Here is a 20229-nt window from a genome sequence, read left to right as displayed (position 1 = left end):
CCTCTTTCCAATCCTCATCGGACAAATCAGGGATGAGTTGTTGCCATTTAATGCGTACTACCAATGGGGTTTTCTTAGTTGCCGTAGACAATAAATGTGAGTATAAAGTCAAAATAAGTCCCCTAGGTCCTTGTGACTGTAATACACCTATCAATGGGTAATCAGAAAGCTAGTCATGGGCACTGAACTGAGTTTGAATCACACGGTGAAGCTGGAGATATCTATAAAAGGCAGTTCGGGGAAGTTCACATTTCCTCTGCAATACATCAAAAGAGACCAAAACATGCTCATCATATACATCTCTCAGAGTAAACATTCCCCTAAACTCCCAATAGTAGTAATCTGCAAATAACCATAAATAGGGGAACATGGGGTTATGCCAAAGCGGAAGAGCTGCATTAATGTCTCCAAAATCTGCAATTCTTTTGGCTTCCCTCCACACCATGTGGGCCAAGGTCGCTTACCCAGCATGGTTGTAGGTGCCTCCAGCGCCACCAACGGATGTTTTAGTTTAAGTACATAAGCAAGATATGACTCGACCCCCTACGGCATAGCCGGTATCAGCCAATCAGTCAAATGGCGCAGCTGCCCAGTCAGATAGTATTAATATAAATTCAGCAATGCCATTCCCACCTCAAATTTAGGGCGTTGTAAAATAGTAAAATTTGAGTTTTTGTCTGTTATTAGCCCAAATAAAAAAAACAAATAATGTATCAAGGGTTTTAAAAAATGATTTAGGCACTGAGATAGGCATAAGAGATGTCATGTACAAACATTATCATCTTTATGAGGTTAATTCTGCCTGCCACCGACAAGGGGAGCCTGGCCCAGACATTGAGCTTAGTTTTAATCATCTGGAGTAAGGGGTACCCTAAGAGGGCTTGACGTGTCACCAAAGGACAGGGCCCTAAATGAAAAAGGCATCATGGCCAATTTCTGCCAATTAATTTTGAGGCTTGAATAGGTGTCAAATCTATAAATTATTTGCATTGCTGCTCCTAATGAAGTGGATGTATCCCGCATATACAGAATAAGGTAATCTACATATAGACCTATAATATCAGCCCTTTCACCCGTAGTAATGCCCCTCAGGAAAGAAGACTGCTGAAATCTCAGTACTAGGGTCTCAATAGCTACTGCAAATAATAAAGGGGACAGAGGGCACCCCTGCCTGGTACCCCTGTGAAGTTGTATGGATGTGGACATCAAACCATTGACTAAAAGATGGGAAGTAGGATCCCTATAAAGAATAAAGACCCATTTTTAAAACTTAGTACCAAAGCCAAAGGAACGTAACACAGTCATAAGAAATGGCCACTTTTGCAGTGTCTAACGAAGCCAATGCACAAGATTCAGGCAAAAATTATTTTTCTGTAAACACTGAATGAATAATTTTTATTCAGAAAAAAATTATTGCGTAAAATTCAAAGCTATAGGCAATCATAGTGTTTAAAAAAAACAAAAAAAAAAACAATCCCGATCATTCCCCCCAGAGTAGTAATGTGTTACAAAGGCAACACTGTATGTTATAAAAAATTGAAAGAAAATTATTACTTTTTTTTACAAGTCACAAGTCAGTGTCCCTGATCACCATCACACCAGTTATATGATGATGCTGTACTACACTGGTAACAGTAAAGAAACATTTTTTAAAAATTGTGAAAAAACATTTTTTTTTTATTTTTTACAAAATTGTGACAAACAATTAGAACTTCTAAAAACCTCTCCCTGACTCTCACTAAATACCTTAGTAAATAAGTAAATATTTGGGTATATTTGTACTGTCCTGAGATTTTCGGGACTCAAGAAATTAGATAGACCGTCAGTACATCAAGCCGATGGACATCCTGGAAGAGGTTGTTAGCCAAATACGGTTATGAACATATTTGTTCAATGACGTCATCCAGCACTTAAACTGTGGGGCCAGGAGCTGTCAGTAGGAGTCCATCAGGATTTGATTGTCTCGGTGGGTAGGTGTGTTTTGTTTTAATGGGTCATAGGTAGGGTTGAGCGAACACCTAGATGTCCGTGTTCGACGGGTTCGGCCGAACTTTAAAAAAAAGTCCGGGTCCGTGTCCCGGACTTTTACCGAACTTTTCCCGGACACCGAACCCCATTGAAGTCAATGGGGACCCGAACTTTAAGGCACTAAAATGGCTCTAAAACACCAAAGGAAAGGGCTAGAGTGCTGCAAATGGCAGCAAAACGTAATTAAGAGCATGGCAAGTGCTCTGCAAACAAATGTGGATAGGGAAATAACTTAAAACAACAAAAAAAAAACAGAAAAATAAAACAATGTTCTTCTTCATCTCTGAAGGACGAGGCCCATATGGAGTAGGAGGGAGGTTGAGGTGGTGGTGGATGTGGCGGTGACATAGGCGTGCGCACAGGGTGTGCTGGGTGTGCCTGGGCACACCCTAATCACCTAGGGCACATAGCATTGCCAGTGAGGAGATGGGAAAGATCTCCCTGGGACCTGCTCTGCTCTATTTCTCCTTGCCTACAGGTACATGGCCCCGATACATTACTCTCCCTGCTGGCAAACACATGCATGTGTATTTCAACTTTGGGGTGCACACCTTAATGCAATAGGCTGCGCACACCTATGGGCGGTGTAGGTGGAAGCGGCGGTGGAGGAGGACCAGGGCCGGATTAACAGCATCATGGGCTTGGTGCTGAGGATTTTGAAGGGCCTTAAGGGCCGTGCCTTGCCATGCACCCAGAGGAGGAAGGGTGCAGCCATGCATGCCTAATTCAACATGGGATGCTGTCTCTGAAGCCCATAAACACATCCATGCATCGCCAACTGTCCCTCCTTGTCCGGCCTTCACGCTGTGTGGGGAGGTTCTGAGGGTGCTGCCTGGGGAAGCGAGCATAGAAGCCAGACTTCTGTGTTTACAAGTGACAGAAGAGCGGTAACAGTGAATATGGCCAACCCGGGGCCTATATAAAAGGTAGGGGCCTGGAGCTGCAGCTCCAATAGCCCCTACATTAATCTGGCCCTGAGGAGGAGGACGAGGTAGCCAACACTGCTTCTTTTCAAAAATTTTAAATGAGGGTACACCCCAAAAGAGTGAGAAAGAGCAAAAATGGAACAATGGGTGGGTAAGGTCGGTATCCATTGCTATTCTGCATAAGGTACGGAAAAGTCCCGTGGGATCCATGCCTGGTTCATTTTAATGAACGTGAGCTTGTCCACATTGTCTCTGGACAGGCGGCTGCGCTTGTCTGTTATAACGCCCCCAGCCGTGCTAAATACCCGTTCAGATAATACACTGGCTGCAGGGCACGCCAGCACCTCCAAGGCGTAAAGGGCAAGCTCAAGCCATGTGCCCAATTTGGAGACCCAGAAGTTGAAGGGGGCAGACCCGTCATTCACTACATGTAGGCGTGTGCACACATACTGCTCCACCATGTTGGTAAAATGCTGCCTCCTGCTAAGACGTTCCATCTGAGCTGCTGGTGCTGCTGTTTGTTGTGGCGTGCTGACAAAGCTTTTCCACATTTCGGCCATGCTAACCCTGCCTTCTGAGGTGCTGGCGGTGCCCTGGTTGCGTTGGCGACCTCCTCCTCCTCCTCCTCTGCCTTGTGCTTCCACTGTGGCCCCGCTGTCAGATGGGAATGCCAGCAGCATGGCGTCTACCAGCGTGCGCTTGTACTCGCGCATCTTGCGATCGCGCTCCAGTGAGTGAATTAAGGACGGTACGTTGTCCTTGTAACGGGGATCCAGCAGCGTGGCCACCCAGTAATCAGCACAAGTTAGAATGTGGGCAACTCGGCGGTCGTTGTGGAGACACTGCAGCATGTAATCGCTCATGTGTGCCAGGCTGCCCAGAGGCAACGAAAGGCTGTCCTCTGTGGGAGGTGTATCGTCCGTGTCCTCTGTATCCCCCCAGCCACGCACCAGTGATGGCCATGAGCTGGCCTGGGTGCCACCCTGCTGTGAACATGGTTCCATCTCCTCCTCCAGCTCCTCCTCCTCCTCATCCTCCTCATCCTCCAGAACTGTGCCCCTGCTGGACAATTGCGTCCCTGGCGTTTGCGTGTGCAGGAACCCACCCTCGGAGCCCCTTGCGAATGACTGCCCTGAAAGCCTTGGAAATGTTACCTCTTCATCCTCCTCCTCCTCCTCATCCTGTGCCACATCCTCTTCCATCATCGCCCGAATTGTTTTTTCAAGGAGGCATAGAAGTGGGATAGTTAAGCTGAGAACGGCGTCATTGCCACTGGCCATGTTGGTGGAGTACTCAAAACAGCGCAACAAGGCACACAGGTCTCGCATGGAGGCCCAGTTAAATTAAATAGCGGAATAGAAAATATGATCCAAAAAAAGTGTATGTATATCACACGTACACAACCACACTGGGCCCCAATTACTATTGTTTGTACCCCTAAAAGGCTAGATGAGGAGTAGGGGGAGTATGGAACAGGCAGCACCCTCAAACCTTCAGAAGTATGAGATGAACCCCAACAACTTGGAAAGGTGGATCTCTCTCACACGTACCGACACAGACTATCCCGCAATTCAATTGATCCTCAAAGGTTTTTATTGAATAGCGGAATAGGAAATATGATCAAAAAAAGTGTATGTATCTCGCACGTACACAACCACACTAGGCCCCAATTACTATTGTTTGTACCCCTAAAAGGCTAGATGAGGAGTAGGGGGGGTATGGAACAGGCAGCACCCTCAAACCTTCAGAAGTATGAGATGAACCCCAACAACTTGGAAAGGTGGATCTCTCTCACACGTACCGACACAGACTATCCCCCAATTTAACTGATCCCCAAAGGTTTTTGATTAAATAGCGGAATAGAAAATATGATCCAAAAAAAGTGTATGTATATCACACGTACACAACCACACTAGGCCCCAATTACTATTGTTTGTACCCCTAAAAGGCTAGATGAGGAGTAGGGGGGGTATGGAACAGGCAGCACCCTCAAACCTTCAGAAGTATGAGATGAACCCCAACAACTTGGAAAGGTGGATCTCTCTCACACGTACCGACACAGACTATCCCCCAATTTAACTGATCCCCAAAGGTTTTTGATTAAATAGCGGAATAGAAAATATGATCCCAAAAAAGTGTATGTATATCACACGTACACAACCACACTGGGCCCCAATTACTATTGTTTGTACCCCTAAAAGGCTAGATGAGGAGTAGGGGGAGTATGGAACAGGCAGCACCCTCAAACCTTCAGAAGTATGAGATGAACCCCAACAACTTGGAAAGGTGGATCTCTCTCACACGTACCAACACAGACTATCCCCCAATTTAACTGATCCCCAAAGGTTTTTGATTAAATAGCGGAATAGAAAATATGATCCAAAAAAAGTGTATGTATATCACACGTACACAACCACACTAGGCCCCAATTACTATTGTTTGTACCCCTAAAAGGCTAGATGAGGAGTAGGGGGAGTATGGAACAGGCAGCACCCTCAAACCTTCAGAAGTATGAGATGAACCCCAACAACTTGGAAAGGTGGATCTCTCTCACACGTACCGACACAGACTATCCCGCAATTCAATTGATCCTCAAAGGTTTTTATTGAATAGCGGAATAGGAAATATGATCAAAAAAAGTGTATGTATCTCGCACGTACACAACCACACTAGGCCCCAATTACTATTGTTTGTACCCCTAAAAGGCTAGATGAGGAGTAGGGGGGGTATGGAACAGGCAGCACCCTCAAACCTTCAGAAGTATGAGATGAACCCCAACAACTTGGAAAGGTGGATCTCTCTCACACGTACCGACACAGACTATCCCCCAATTTAACTGATCCCCAAAGGTTTTTGATTAAATAGCGGAATAGAAAATATGATCCCAAAAAAGTGTATGTATATCACACGTACACAACCACACTGGGCCCCAATTACTATTGTTTGTACCCCTAAAAGGCTAGATGAGGAGTAGGGGGAGTATGGAACAGGCAGCACCCTCAAACCTTCAGAAGTATGAGATGAACCCCAACAACTTGGAAAGGTGGATCTCTCTCACACGTACCGACACAGACTATCCCGCAATTCAATTGATCCTCAAAGGTTTTTATTGAATAGCGGAATAGGAAATATGATCAAAAAAAGTGTATGTATCTCGCACGTACACAACCACACTAGGCCCCAATTACTATTGTTTGTACCCCTAAAAGGCTAGATGAGGAGTAGGGGGGGTATGGAACAGGCAGCACCCTCAAACCTTCAGAAGTATGAGATGAACCCCAACAACTTGGAAAGGTGGATCTCTCTCACACGTACCGACACAGACTATCCCCCAATTTAACTGATCCCCAAAGGTTTTTGATTAAATAGCGGAATAGAAAATATGATCCCAAAAAAGTGTATGTATATCACACGTACACAACCACACTGGGCCCCAATTACTATTGTTTGTACCCCTAAAAGGCTAGATGAGGAGTAGGGGGAGTATGGAACAGGCAGCACCCTCAAACCTTCAGAAGTATGAGATGAACCCCAACAACTTGGAAAGGTGGATCTCTCTCACACGTACCGACACAGACTATCCCGCAATTCAATTGATCCTCAAAGGTTTTTATTGAATAGCGGAATAGGAAATATGATCAAAAAAAGTGTATGTATCTCGCACGTACACAACCACACTAGGCCCCAATTACTATTGTTTGTACCCCTAAAAGGCTAGATGAGGAGTAGGGGGGGTATGGAACAGGCAGCACCCTCAAACCTTCAGAAGTATGAGATGAACCCCAACAACTTGGAAAGGTGGATCTCTCTCACACGTACCGACACAGACTATCCCCCAATTTAACTGATCCCCAAAGGTTTTTGATTAAATAGCGGAATAGAAAATATGATCCCAAAAAAGTGTATGTATATCACACGTACACAACCACACTAGGCCCCAATTACTATTGTTTGTACCCCTAAAAGGCTAGATGAGGAGTAGGGGGGGTATGGAACAGGCAGCACCCTCAAACCTTCAGAAGTATGAGATGAACCCCAACAACTTGGAAAGGTGGATCTCTCTCACACGTACCAACACAGACTATCCCCCAATTTAACTGATCCCCAAAGGTTTTTGATTAAATAGCGGAATAGAAAATATGATCCCAAAAAAGTGTATGTATATCACACGTACACAACCACACTAGGCCCCAATTACTATTGTTTGTACCCCTAAAAGGCTAGGAGTAGGGGGAGTATGGAACAGGCAGCACCCTCAAACCTTCAGAAGTATGAGATGAACCCCAACAACTTGGAAAGGTGGATCTCTCTCACACGTACCAACACAGACTATCCCCCAATTTAACTGATCCCCAAAGGTTTTTGATTAAATAGCGGAATAGAAAATATGATCCAAAAAAAGTGTATGTATATCACACGTACACAACCACACTAGGCCCCAATTACTATTGTTTGTACCCCTAAAAGGCTAGGAGTAGGGGGAGTATGGAACAGGCAGCACCCTCAAACCTTCAGAAGTATGAGATGAACCCCAACAACTTGGAAAGGTGGATCTCTCTCACACGTACCAACACAGACTATCCCCCAATTTAACTGATCCCCAAAGGTTTTTGATTAAATAGCGGAATAGAAAATATGATCCCAAAAAAGTGTATGTATATCACACGTACACAACCACACTAGGCCCCAATTACTATTGTTTGTACCCCTAAAAGGCTAGGAGTAGGGGGAGTATGGAACAGGCAGCACCCTCAAACCTTCAGAAGTATGAGATGAACCCCAACAACTTGGAAAGGTGGATCTCTCTCACACGTACCAACACAGACTATCCCCCAATTTAACTGATCCCCAAAGGTTTTTGATTAAATAGCGGAATAGAAAATATGATCCCAAAAAAGTGTATGTATATCACACGTACACAACCACACTAGGCCCCAATTACTATTGTTTGTACCCCTAAAAGGCTAGGAGTAGGGTGAGTATGGAACAGGCAGCACCCTCAAACCTTCAGAAGTATGAGATGAACCCCAACAACTTGGAAAGGTGGATCTCTCTCACACGTACCAACACAGACTATCCCCCAATTTAACTGATCCCCAAAGGTTTTTGATTAAATAGCGGAATAGAAAATATGATCCCAAAAAAGTGTATGTATATCACACGTACACAACCACACTAGGCCCCAATTACTATTGTTTGTACCCCTAAAAGGCTAGGAGTAGGGGGAGTATGGAACAGGCAGCACCCTCAAACCTTCAGAAGTATGAGATGAACCCCAACAACTTGGAAAGGTGGATCTCTCTCACACGTACCAACACAGACTATCCCCCAATTTAACTGATCCCCAAAGGTTTTTGATTAAATAGCGGAATAGAAAATATGATCCCAAAAAAGTGTATGTATATCACACGTACACAACCACACTAGGCCCCAATTACTATTGTTTGTACCCCTAAAAGGCTAGGAGTAGGGGGAGTATGGAACAGGCAGCACCCTCAAACCTTCAGAAGTATGAGATGAACCCCAACAACTTGGAAAGGTGGATCTCTCTCACACGTACCAACACAGACTATCCCCCAATTTAACTGATCCCCAAAGGTTTTTGATTAAATAGCGGAATAGAAAATATGATCCCAAAAAAGTGTATGTATATCACACGTACACAACCACACTAGGCCCCAATTACTATTGTTTGTACCCCTAAAAGGCTAGGAGTAGGGGGAGTATGGAACAGGCAGCACCCTCAAACCTTCAGAAGTATGAGATGAACCCCAACAACTTGGAAAGGTGGATCTCTCTCACACGTACCAACACAGACTATCCCCCAATTTAACTGATCCCCAAAGGTTTTTGATTAAATAGCGGAATAGAAAATATGATCCCAAAAAAGTGTATGTATATCACACGTACACAACCACACTAGGCCCCAATTACTATTGTTTGTACCCCTAAAAGGCTAGGAGTAGGGGGAGTATGGAACAGGCAGCACCCTCAAACCTTCAGAAGTATGAGATGAACCCCAACAACTTGGAAAGGTGGATCTCTCTCACACGTACCAACACAGACTATCCCCCAATTTAACTGATCCCCAAAGGTTTTTGATTAAATAGCGGAATAGAAAATATGATCCCAAAAAAGTGTATGTATATCACACGTACACAACCACACTAGGCCCCAATTACTATTGTTTGTACCCCTAAAAGGCTAGATGAGGAGTAGGGGGAGTATGGAACAGGCAGCACCCTCAAACCTTCAGAAGTATGAGATTGTGTTCACTGTACCCCACAAAGATTGAGTTCACTGCACCCCACAATGATTGTGTTCACTGCACCCCACAAAGATTGTGTTCACTGCACCTCACAAAGATTGTGTTCACTGTACCCCCCAAAGATTGTGTTCACTGCACCCCACAAAGATTCTGTTCACTGTACCCCACAAAGATTGTGTTCACTGCACCCCAAAAAGATTGTGTTCACTGCACCCCAAAAAGGATGTTGTTCACTGCACCCCAAAAAGGATGTTGTTCACTCCACCCCAAAAAGATTGTGTTCACTGCACCCCACAAAGATTGTGTTCACTGCACCCCAAAAAGATTGTGTTCACTGCACCCCAAAAATGATTTTGTTCACTGCACCCCAAAAAGGATTTTGTTCACTGCACCCCAAAAAGGATGTTGTTCACTCCACCCCAAAAAGATTGTGTTCACTGCACCCCAAAAAGATTGTGTTCACTGCACCCCACAAAGGATTTTGTTCACTGCACCCCAAAAAGATTGTGTTCACTGCACCCCAAAAAGGATGTTGTTCACTGCACCCCAAAAAGGATTTTGTTCACTGCACCCCAAAAAGATTGTGTTCACTGCACCCCACAAAGGATTTTGTTCACTGCACCCCACAAAGATTGTGTTCACTGCACACCAAAAAGGATTGTGTTCACTGCACCCCAAAAAGATTTTGTTCACTGCACCCCAAAAAGATTGTGTTCACTGCAGCCCAAAAAGATTGTGTTCACTGCAGCCCAAAAAGATTGTGTTCACTGCAGCCCAAAAAGATTGTGTTCACTGCAGCCCAAAAAGATTGTGTTCACTGCAGCCCAAAAAGATTGTGTTCACTGCAGCTCACACACAGAAAAATGGATGTGGATCACTGACACCTGCCTATCTCCAATCCCACACCACACAGCAATATCGATTGTAGTTTGTAGAACACAGTTTCCCTAAAATTCAGCAGACTCTGTCCCTAACAGGATTGAGAAGAGATCGTAGATCAGGATTGAGTGCAGACCCCACCCCCCACACAGCAATATCGATTGTAGTTTGTAGAAGACACTGACCCTATAATTCAGCAGACTCTATCCCTAAAATGCCTACAACTCGCCCTGCCTAAACACTCCGACCTGTCCCTCAATTCTATCCGGACACAAATGGTTTTTTCCTGCCTATCTTTCCCTAATCAGCAGCCAGCACGTTGATGTGTGCTCTGTCCCTGAATCTAAGCAGCATAATGACGCCGCTGCGGCTGCCTCGAACTTATAAAGACTTGGTCACATGCTTCAGACGGCCAATCACAGCTACTGAGACATTTGCAGGCATGGCTGGGATGGCTTAAGGCACACCAGTTAAACGATTGTTGATTGGCTGTTGAAAGCCCGCCATGAAAAGAGCGCCAAAGCATGCAAAACCCGGAAATAAAACGACCGAACACGGATTTTTACCCGAACATACAGTAAAGTGTCCGTGTCCGTGTTCGGGTACAAAAAATCCAATTATTCGGTACGAACACGAATAATACAGTCCGTGTTCGCTCAACACTAGTCATAGGGTATTGTTTATTGTGATTGATGCTGGATTTGCTTGATGAAAGAAATATTGATTATGGATTTACTTTGTGGGACTTTTTTTTTCTTTTTTTTTTGTAGCACCCTCCTAGGTAGGTGCTAGGGAAAAGCATATATGTGGTCTTGTCTGCTTATCAGGGGGGCCTGATCATTTAGTTAGGCTGTCACATGTTTCCAGGTGTGATTTGTTGAGTCTGGGGAGTCTCCCCACTGTCTCCAATGAGGGATCTTATTGGACAGTGGAGGAAACCTGGCCAATAGCACACCAGGGCTTGTAGTTGTCTCAGTGGGTGGAGTTTGCCGCAATGCACTGAGGGTCTGAGGGGAGCATGTGACAGGGCAGTCTTTGGCGGGAAGCAGAGTCCCAGGAAGAGGCTGTCTCTTCTCCTGTCAGAGCAAGTGAGGGTGTCCTGGGCAGTCGGCCTAGAGGACCGGAGGTTGAGCTGGGCTACAGGAAGGATCCAGAGTGCTGTGGACCGAGTGGAGCTGCTGGGCCGAAGTTTCCAGGAAAAACAGTGTTCTGAGTACTCCAAACTGCCCAGGTGTCTGCCTGAGGGGGCCACTCCAGAAGGTCAAAGGGATCCAGGAGCCAGCTAACCAGTAGTTGTATTTGAGAAATGGGGTGCCAGTGTCTAAGCCCTGAAGATTAGTGAGAGAAAAGAGGGCGCCAGTGCGGGCCGTGAAGTGTTGAGCAGTGCAGCAGTGTATTCAAATAGCTACCTCAGCAGGAATGCTTAGGGAGAGCTTTAAAGAGGACTTCTTTAGTGAGAAAGCAGTCTCAAGTCAAGTCAGCGTTAACAGGCATCCGGCCAGCATTAACCAATGTCAAGTCAGCATTGATAGGCATTCAGCCAGCGTCAAGTCAGCGCCAAACAGCAGTATTCAAATGTCTCCGTCAAATTGTGCATAGTTTAGTTCCAGGATTATCCCACTCATCCCTTCTCCTATCCAAGTTACAAAATAAATACAAAAACCCAAAGATACTGGACTGGTCATTGTCTCAGTGCTCCCACTTGGGGAAACATGCTCAAGGGTACTTTTGTTGCACCCGGTAAACCAAGGGGGACCCATATCCAGCAGAATGGCTGGGAATTGTGCTACATATTTATAAAGGACTTTGTTAACAGTGTGTGCATGTGTGTATGCATTATTTTTGTTACCACATTCTTTTTGTGAATGAATAGGATTACTAGGTAACCCTTACTCATATAGGTTGGGAAGGGCAGATATCTGGTATCTCCTTATTTTAAAGGGGGTTTTCGGTTTTGAATAAGTCCCCTACCCTGCAGACCCTGGAGCACAGGGCAAGCTGACCAGAATTAAAAATCTTTAGAAAAACACATATATATTTCAACTGTATATTTAGCTATTGCCTGCAATTAAGCTTTAAACATTAAGGGCCCATTCACAGTGATGTGTTATGCTAAAACAATTTACCATTCAATAATGCAACAGACATTGTGCATGAACCATGGTGCTATTCAATTTGGCCCTTTAATGCACCAATAAAGTAGTGGGCGGTGGACGCATACATATGCATGTGCCTTAAAGAAAAAAAAAAAAAAGGTCACTTTTCCTTTTTTTTCGTTATAGTACACTCTTAGACAATTCTAAATTATTCAGCTGTCTCAATGCTGCATCCCTAAAACAGCATACAGCATAATGCATAATGTGAATAACACATTTGTTATCACATGCTGCATTGATTGATGTGCATTTTATTAAAAAAAAAACACTTTCAATAGACCTGAATGTCAAACATCAGGTCAATGCAGGATTTTTTAACCCATTGCCCTGTCTTATAATGTGTTGGTGAGGAAAAAATGCATGGCAATAGAGTAGCATAAAAATACTCTTCATTTTAGTTCTATTTAACTTTGACAATCTGTTAATAAATCATTTATGCCTTGAAGTCCCCAAAAGCCAAGTAAAGGTTGTGAATATTCCTTTTTGAAAGACAGACCATACATCATTAACAGGTGATGAGCAGCAATGTCTATTGCTGTGGGGATTTTAGTTATTATTTTATCAAATAAATGTGTGTGAATATCACAGTAATTGAAGATATAGAAAATAGAGGGAAATTTACATTTCAGTTTCTTTTCTATCCTACCTGTAAAAGCCTTGACGATAGTCAAGAGACAGTGACATCAGTGTACTTCAAATTACAAAGCATGTGTCTTTCCTTTAGAAAGTCATTCAAAATATTATGTATATCTATAGGACAATGAATTATTGAAAATTCTGCCAGACACAAATCTTCTTACTTGCGTTAACAATACGTCATCACAGAAACAATGTAAAATGTATTATACCCACTCTACAGGGCTGCGAACAAAAAGGTTATAAAGTAAACTTGTACTCCTGTTTAAATGTCTAAGAATAAAAATTTTTTTAACAGTGAAGATCTTAGGGTGCTTGTTATTTCTTTACTACCCAACAGTAATTTAGTGAATCCTTTTGATTTATTTTCACTTTGTAACTGGGGTATAAGCTGCACCTACTGTATTGCCCTGTCCAATGAGGATATCCTTACTGACAACTGAGGCATTCTTATTAAACGGTAACATTGCTCTTAGCAGTCTTAGTAGCAAAATTAAACTAAATCAGAGAGAAACATCATAGATTAAAGTAGCTGATAACCTTTGGTGTCTGCTTTTATGCTGCCTGTTTTTTTGTGATTAGGCCCTTTTTGGGTAAAACATGCCAGAGTGAGGCTAGTTCTGGGCAATTTTGGTGATTTTGTCCTGGAACAATAAAGTTTTGTTAGGGTTGATGTTATTGGAGTGTGCTGTCTTATTTGTTCATTCTATGCGGGGGACATTGACAAGCTCTATCTGTTGATACCTGAAGCCACAGAGATGGTGGCAGGCTTTGAGCAGCGCCTTTCTTTAGCATTGCTGGCATTAGAGTTCAGCCATTTATGTATGCATGCCCCATTCTAACAAAAAACTGTGTCTGTAGCAGGCGTTAGATAGGACTTCCACTTTTAAAGGTTTAAAGCATAGTACAGAGGCACTTTATAAATGTAGCAGAATTCCCAGCATATGTGCTGGCTGTGGGTCCCCCTGGGTCACCGGGTGCAACAAAAGTACCTTTCAGCATGTTTCTCCAAGTGTGAGCACAGAGACAAGGACCAGTCCAGTATCTTTGGGTTTTTAGGTATATTTTGGAACTTGGATGGGAGAAGAGATGAGTGGGATATTCCTGCGACTGAACTATACACAACTTGACGGGACTCTGGATAAATGCTGCTTGACGCTGATTAGCGCTGACTTGACGCTGGCTTGACGCTAGTTAACGCTGGCTTGATGCTGGCCAGATGCCGGTTAACACTGACTTGATGCTGTAATTTCCCTTTCAACTTCAGAAGTCCCTTTTTAGTTCCCTGAGGTACTTTCGTCTGATGTAGCTACTTGTACACCTTTGCTGCACTGCCGAACACTTCAGGGCCCACACTGGCGTCCCCTTTCACTTCCCTATGTTCAGGGCTTTGAACACTTAGCACCCCCTTTCACTGCCAATACTACTGGTTAGCTAGCTCCTGGATCCCCTTGACCTTCTGGAGTGGTCCCCTTTCTTAGGCAGACCCCTGGGCAGATCTTAAGTACTCATGATACTTTTTTTCCAGAAGACTTCTGCCCAGCAGCTCCACTCAGTCAGCAACACTCTGGATCCCTCTCTGCAGCACAGCTCAACCTCTGGTTCCCTTAGGCCAACTGCTTGGACCACCTTCACTCTCTGACAGGAGGAGAGACAGCCGTCACCTCCTCCTAGGACTGATGCTCCTGCCAAAAGACACCCTGTCACATGCTCCCCACAGATTTATATCCAATCCCAGGGTGCATTGCGGTAGACCCCGCCCACTGAGACCGTCATAAACGTCACTCTGCTCTATCTAGTGTAGGGAAAGCGTGCAGCTGCTGCTTTGAGGGAGAGAATAGGTGTAGGACAGAATCTTTAATCAGAACTTCAACTCAGCGATCATTCTACATAGATTTTGTTGTGTACTAGGGCACTGCTGCTGCTTTGAGGGAGAGAATATAGGAGGAGGACAGAATCTTTATTCTTTAATCGGAACTTCAACTCAGCAATCTACATAGATTTTGTTGTGTGGGTGCAGTGCACAATCTTTTTACCCTGCCCTGATCCCAGTGACAAAAAAAATACTTTTATCTGTCTGTTAGTTAGGTGGGCGGGGGGGGGGGGGGGGGGCATTTTATCCAAATCCACATTTTTATAGCTCTTGCTTGCTGCATCTGTACGTGTAGAATTAAAGCTGCTGTCCTACTGTGTTCGTCAAAAAACACAATTTTTGGGCAAAATACACAGTTTTACAGCCCTTGCTTGCTGCCTGTGTGATAAAAACAAGCTTGAAATACTGCAATAATTTTCAGGGTTTGAAAAAACACCCATTTTTTGGCATCACCCTTCATCTTGGGGCTCTGTCGCATTATTCAGTGTGCATTTAAATCTATATATAGCTATAATTTTCTGGGTTTTTAAAAACACACTTTTTGGGCTAAAATCCACAATTTTATAGTCCTTGCTTGCTGCATCTGTTTGTGTAGAATTCCAGCTGCTGTCCTACTGTGTTAGTCAAAAAAACACCCTTTTTGGGCAAAATACACAGTTTTACAGCCCTTGCTTGCTGCATGTGTGATTAAAAACAAGCTTGAAATACTGCAATAATTTTCAGGGTTTGAAAAACACCCATTTTGGCATCACCTTCATCTTGGGGCTCTGTCGCATTATTCAGTGTGCATTTAAAGCTATATATAGCTATAATTTTCTGGGTTTTTAAAAACACAGTTTTTGGGCTAAAATTCACAATTTTATAGCCCGTGCTTGCTGCATCTGTACGTGTTGAATTCAAGCTGCTGTCCTACTGTGTTAGTCAAAAAACACCCTTTTTGGGAAAAATACACAGTTTTACAGCCCTTGCTTGCTGCATGTGTGATAAAAACAAGCTTGAAATACTGCAATAATTTTCAGGGTTTGAAAAAACACCCATTTTTAGCATCACCTTCATCTTGGGGCTCTGTCGCATTATTCAGTGCGCATTTAAAGCTATATATAGTTATAATTTTCTGGGTTTTTAAAAACACCCTTTTTGGGCTAAAATCCACAATTTTATAGCCCTTGCTTGCTGCATCTGTACGTGTAGAATTCAAGCGTTATATACTGCTGTCATATTGTGTTAGTAAAAAAACACCCTTTTTGGGCAAAATACACAACATACTGTTGTTCTATTCTGCTATTCAAAAAACACTAATTTAGGGCAAACAAATAAAAATTTGCAGCGTTTGCTGCATATGTTACTGTGAGATAAACCCTTTAGATACTGTTGTTCTATTTTGCTACTCAAAAAGCACCCATTTAGGGCAAGATAGTAAATTTGAGAAATATGAGGAAAGCGTCAAATAAGGGACATGGCCCCGGTCGTGGTGCTGCTGGTGGAGCTCCTGTTGCAAGGAGAGGAGGTGGTCGATCTGTGCCAGCTACACGCACAAGTGAAACACCTTCCTCAGGTGTGAGTAGGTGACAGAACCTGCAGCAGTATTTGGTCGCGCCTAATGCGGCTCTATGAATGTTGAGGCCAGAACAAGTACAGGCGATAGTAGATTGGGTTGCTGACAGTGCCTCCAGTGCCGTCACATTGTCTCCCACCCAGTCTCCTGCTGAAAGATCAGAGTTGGCACCTGCAGCCAATGTCCATCAGTCTTCCACCTCACCCCCTTGCAAATCAGCCAAGCAGTCTGAGGCTCAAGTCATGCAGCAGTCTCTTCTGCTTTTTGATGACTCTGTTAGCATGGTTTACCAGGGCCATTCACCTAGCCCTGCCCCAGAAGTGGAAGAGATTGAGTGCACCGATGCCCAACCACTTATGTTTGAAGATGAGTAAATGGGAGTACCATCGCAGCACGTCTCGGATGATGACGAAACACAGGTGCCAACTGCTGCGACTTTTGGAATTGTGCAGACCGAAAAGGAGGGCAGGGGTGAAGACTGGGTGGAAGAGGATGTGGAGGACGATGAGGTCCTCGACCCCACACAAAATCAATGCCATGCAGGTGACCTGTGTAGTTCAGAGGAAGAGGCAGTGGTCACACAGAGCCACCAGCACAGCAGAAGAGGAAGCAGGGTGCAAAAGCAGAGCGGCTGTCCCCTAGACAGTACACCTGCTGCTGCCCAACGCAGCAATGGACCGAGCACACCAAAGCCAGCTCCAAGGAGTTGTCTAGCATGGCAGTTCTTCAGACAATGTGCTGATGACAAGACATGAGTGGTTTGCACGCTGTGCAATCAGAGCCTGAAGAGAGGCATAATCGTTCTCAACCTGAGCACAACCTGCATGACCAGGCATCTAAGTGCAAAGCACGAGCTGCAGTGGAGTAGACACCTCAAAAACCAAGAAAGGTCTCTGGCTCCTCCTGCTTCCTCTTCTGCTGCAGTCTCTGCCTTTTTATCCACCTCTGTAGTAACAGTGGCATCTGCCACCCCGCAAACAGAGGGTCAGCCAGCAACACCACCACCTGGGTCACCAACCATCTCCACAATGTCCCATGGAAGCATTCAGCACTCTTTCTCCCAAACACTGGAGTGGAAGAGGAAGTACCCCCCTACCGACCCACGATCCCTGGCCATGAATGCCAGCATTTCAAAATTCCTGGCCTTTGAAATGCTGTCATTCTGTCTGGTGGAGACGCAGAGTTTTAAAAGCCTTATGGCGGTGGCAGTCCCACAGTATGTCGTGCCCAGCCGCCACTGCTTTTCCAGGCGAGCCATCCCTTCCCTGTACAACCAAGTGGGGGACAAAATCAGGTGTGCACTGCGCAACGCCATCTGTGGCAAGGTCCACCTAACTATAGATACGTGGACCAGTCAGGGACGTTATATCTCCCTAACAGCACACTGGGTAAATGCAGTGGCGGTTGGGCCTGAGGCGGATAGCAGTTCGGCGCACGTCCTTCCACCACCGAGGATTGCAGGGCGCTTCAGTTTGCCTCCTGTTGCTAACTCCTCCTAGTCCGCATCCTCATCCTCTACCGCCTCCTCATCCGGTCAGCGTAACACCTTCACCACCAACTTCAGAACAGCCAGGGGTAAATGACAGCAGGCAGTTTTAAAACTTGCCTGCTTGGGGGAAAAACCCCACACCAGGAGGGGCATTGAACAACAGACCGATGAGTGGTTGGTGCCAGTGAGCCTCAAGCCCGGCCTGGTGGTGTGCGATAATGGGCAAAATCTTGTAGCAGCTCTGGGCATAGCCGGTTTGACTCACATCCCTTGCCTGGCGCATGTGCTGAATTTGGTGGTGTAGAGGTTCCTTAAAAATTACCCTGATATGTCAGAGCTGCTGCAGAAAGTGCTAGCCGTCTGTGCACACTTTTGGCGTTCTCACCCTGCTGCTGCTCGCCGCGCTGCAGCATAACTTCGGCCTTCCCGCTCACCGCATCATATGTGACGTGTCCACAAGGTGGAACTCCACCTTGCACATGCTGGCCAGACTGTCGAGCAGCAGCAGGAGGTAGTGGGGTTTTAGCTGCAGCACGCGTGCGTGAGTCACTCTGCGGAACAACACCACTTCACCACCAATAACTGGGCCTCCATGCGAAACCTGTGTGCTTTGTTGCGCTGTTTCGAGTACTAAACCAACATGGCCAGTGCCGATGACGCCGTTCTCAGCGTTACTATCCCACTTTGGCACAGGAGGAGGAGGAGGAAGAGGGATAATTTCCAAGGCTTTCAGGGCAGTCATTCACAAGTGGCTCCAAGGGTGGGTTCCTGCATCCACAAATGCCAGGTACACAATTGTCCAGCAAGGGCACAGTTCTGGAGGATGGTGAGGTGGAGGATGAGGAGGAGGAGCAGCCTGGCACACATGAGCGATTACATGCTGCAGTGTCTACGCAACGACCGCCGAGTTTCCCATATTATAACTTGTGCTGATTACTGGGTGGCCACGCTGCTGGATCCCTGTTACAAGGACAACGTACCATCCTTAATTCCCTCACTGGAGCGTGATCGTAAGATGCGTGAGTACAAGCACACGCTGGTAGACGCGCTGCTGGTGGCATTCCCACCTGACAGCGGGGGCACAGTGGAAGCACAAGGCAAAGGCAGAGGAGGAGGAAGAGGTAGCCAACACAGCCAGGGCACCGCCAGCACCTCAGAAGGCAGGGTTAGCATGGCCGTAATGTGGAAAAGCTTTGTCAACACGCCACAACAACCAGCACCACCAGCTGATATGGAAAGTCTTAGCAGGAGGCAGCATTTCAGCAACATAGTGGAGCAGTATGTGTGCACACGCCTAGACGTACTGAATGACGGGTCTGCCCCCTTCAACTTCTGGGTCTCCAAATTGGGCATATGGCCTGAGCTTGCTCTTTACGCCTTGGAGGTGCTGGCGTGCCCTGCAGCCAGTGTATTATCTGAACGTGTATTTAGCATGGCTGGGGGCGTTATCACAGACAAACGCAGCCGCCTGTCCAGAACCTATGTGGACAAGCTCACGTTCATTAAAATGAACCAGGCATGGATCCCACAGGACTTATCTGTACCTTGTGCAGAATAGACATGTATCCTGGCCTTACCAGGCCATTGTTGTATTTTTGATCTTTCTCTTTTGGGGTGTACCCTAATAAAAAAAAAAAAAAATTAAAAACCAAAACCAGTGTTGGCTACCTCGTCACTTGCCGCCGCTTCCACCTACATGGCCACATCCACCGCCACCTCAACCTCCTACTCCATATGGACCTCTTCCTCCTACATCAAGATTATAATTTTTTTTATGTATTTTAGGTTATTTTAAGTTATTTCCCTATCCACATTTGTTTGCAGAGCACTTGCCATGCTCCAAACAACATTTTGCTGCCATTTGCAGCCCTCTAGCCCTTTCCATTACTTTTTTAGAGCCATTTTAGTGCTCAAAAATTCGGGTCCCCATTGACTTCAATAGGGTTCGGGTTCAGGGTCAAGTTCGGTTCCCAAACTCAAACTTTTTTGCGAAGTTCGGCCGAACCCGTCGAACCCGACTATCCAGGTGTCCGCTCAACTCTACTGATAACCGGTTAAGGCTTTTTAAAGCATTGCCCATGGACAATTTTGGGTATTGTAGTTTGTCACCATTTCACAGGCATGTGCAAATTTAAATCTTGATGTGCTTGGTATCTCTTTACTCGACGCAACATCATATTTTATATTTTACCAAAAAAATGGGTAATATATTGTGTCTGTATGCAGCAAACTTGTCGTAAGTGTGTTTTTCCTGAACATTTGGTTTTAAAAAAATGACTGTGCAAATATTCTACGACATAAAAAAAAAATAGCAACAGCCCCCATTTTATTCTCCAAGGCCCTTGCTTTCAGAAAATATAAAATGTTTGAGGGTTCTAAGTAATTTTTTAGCAAACAAAATGTTCCATGTGAGAAATTA

Source organism: Pelophylax lessonae (assembly GCF_965119305.1).
Source record: "Pelophylax lessonae genome assembly, chromosome: 1".
Taxonomy (NCBI): domain Eukaryota; kingdom Metazoa; phylum Chordata; class Amphibia; order Anura; family Ranidae; genus Pelophylax; species Pelophylax lessonae.
Note: the sequence above shows the minus strand (reverse complement) of the source record.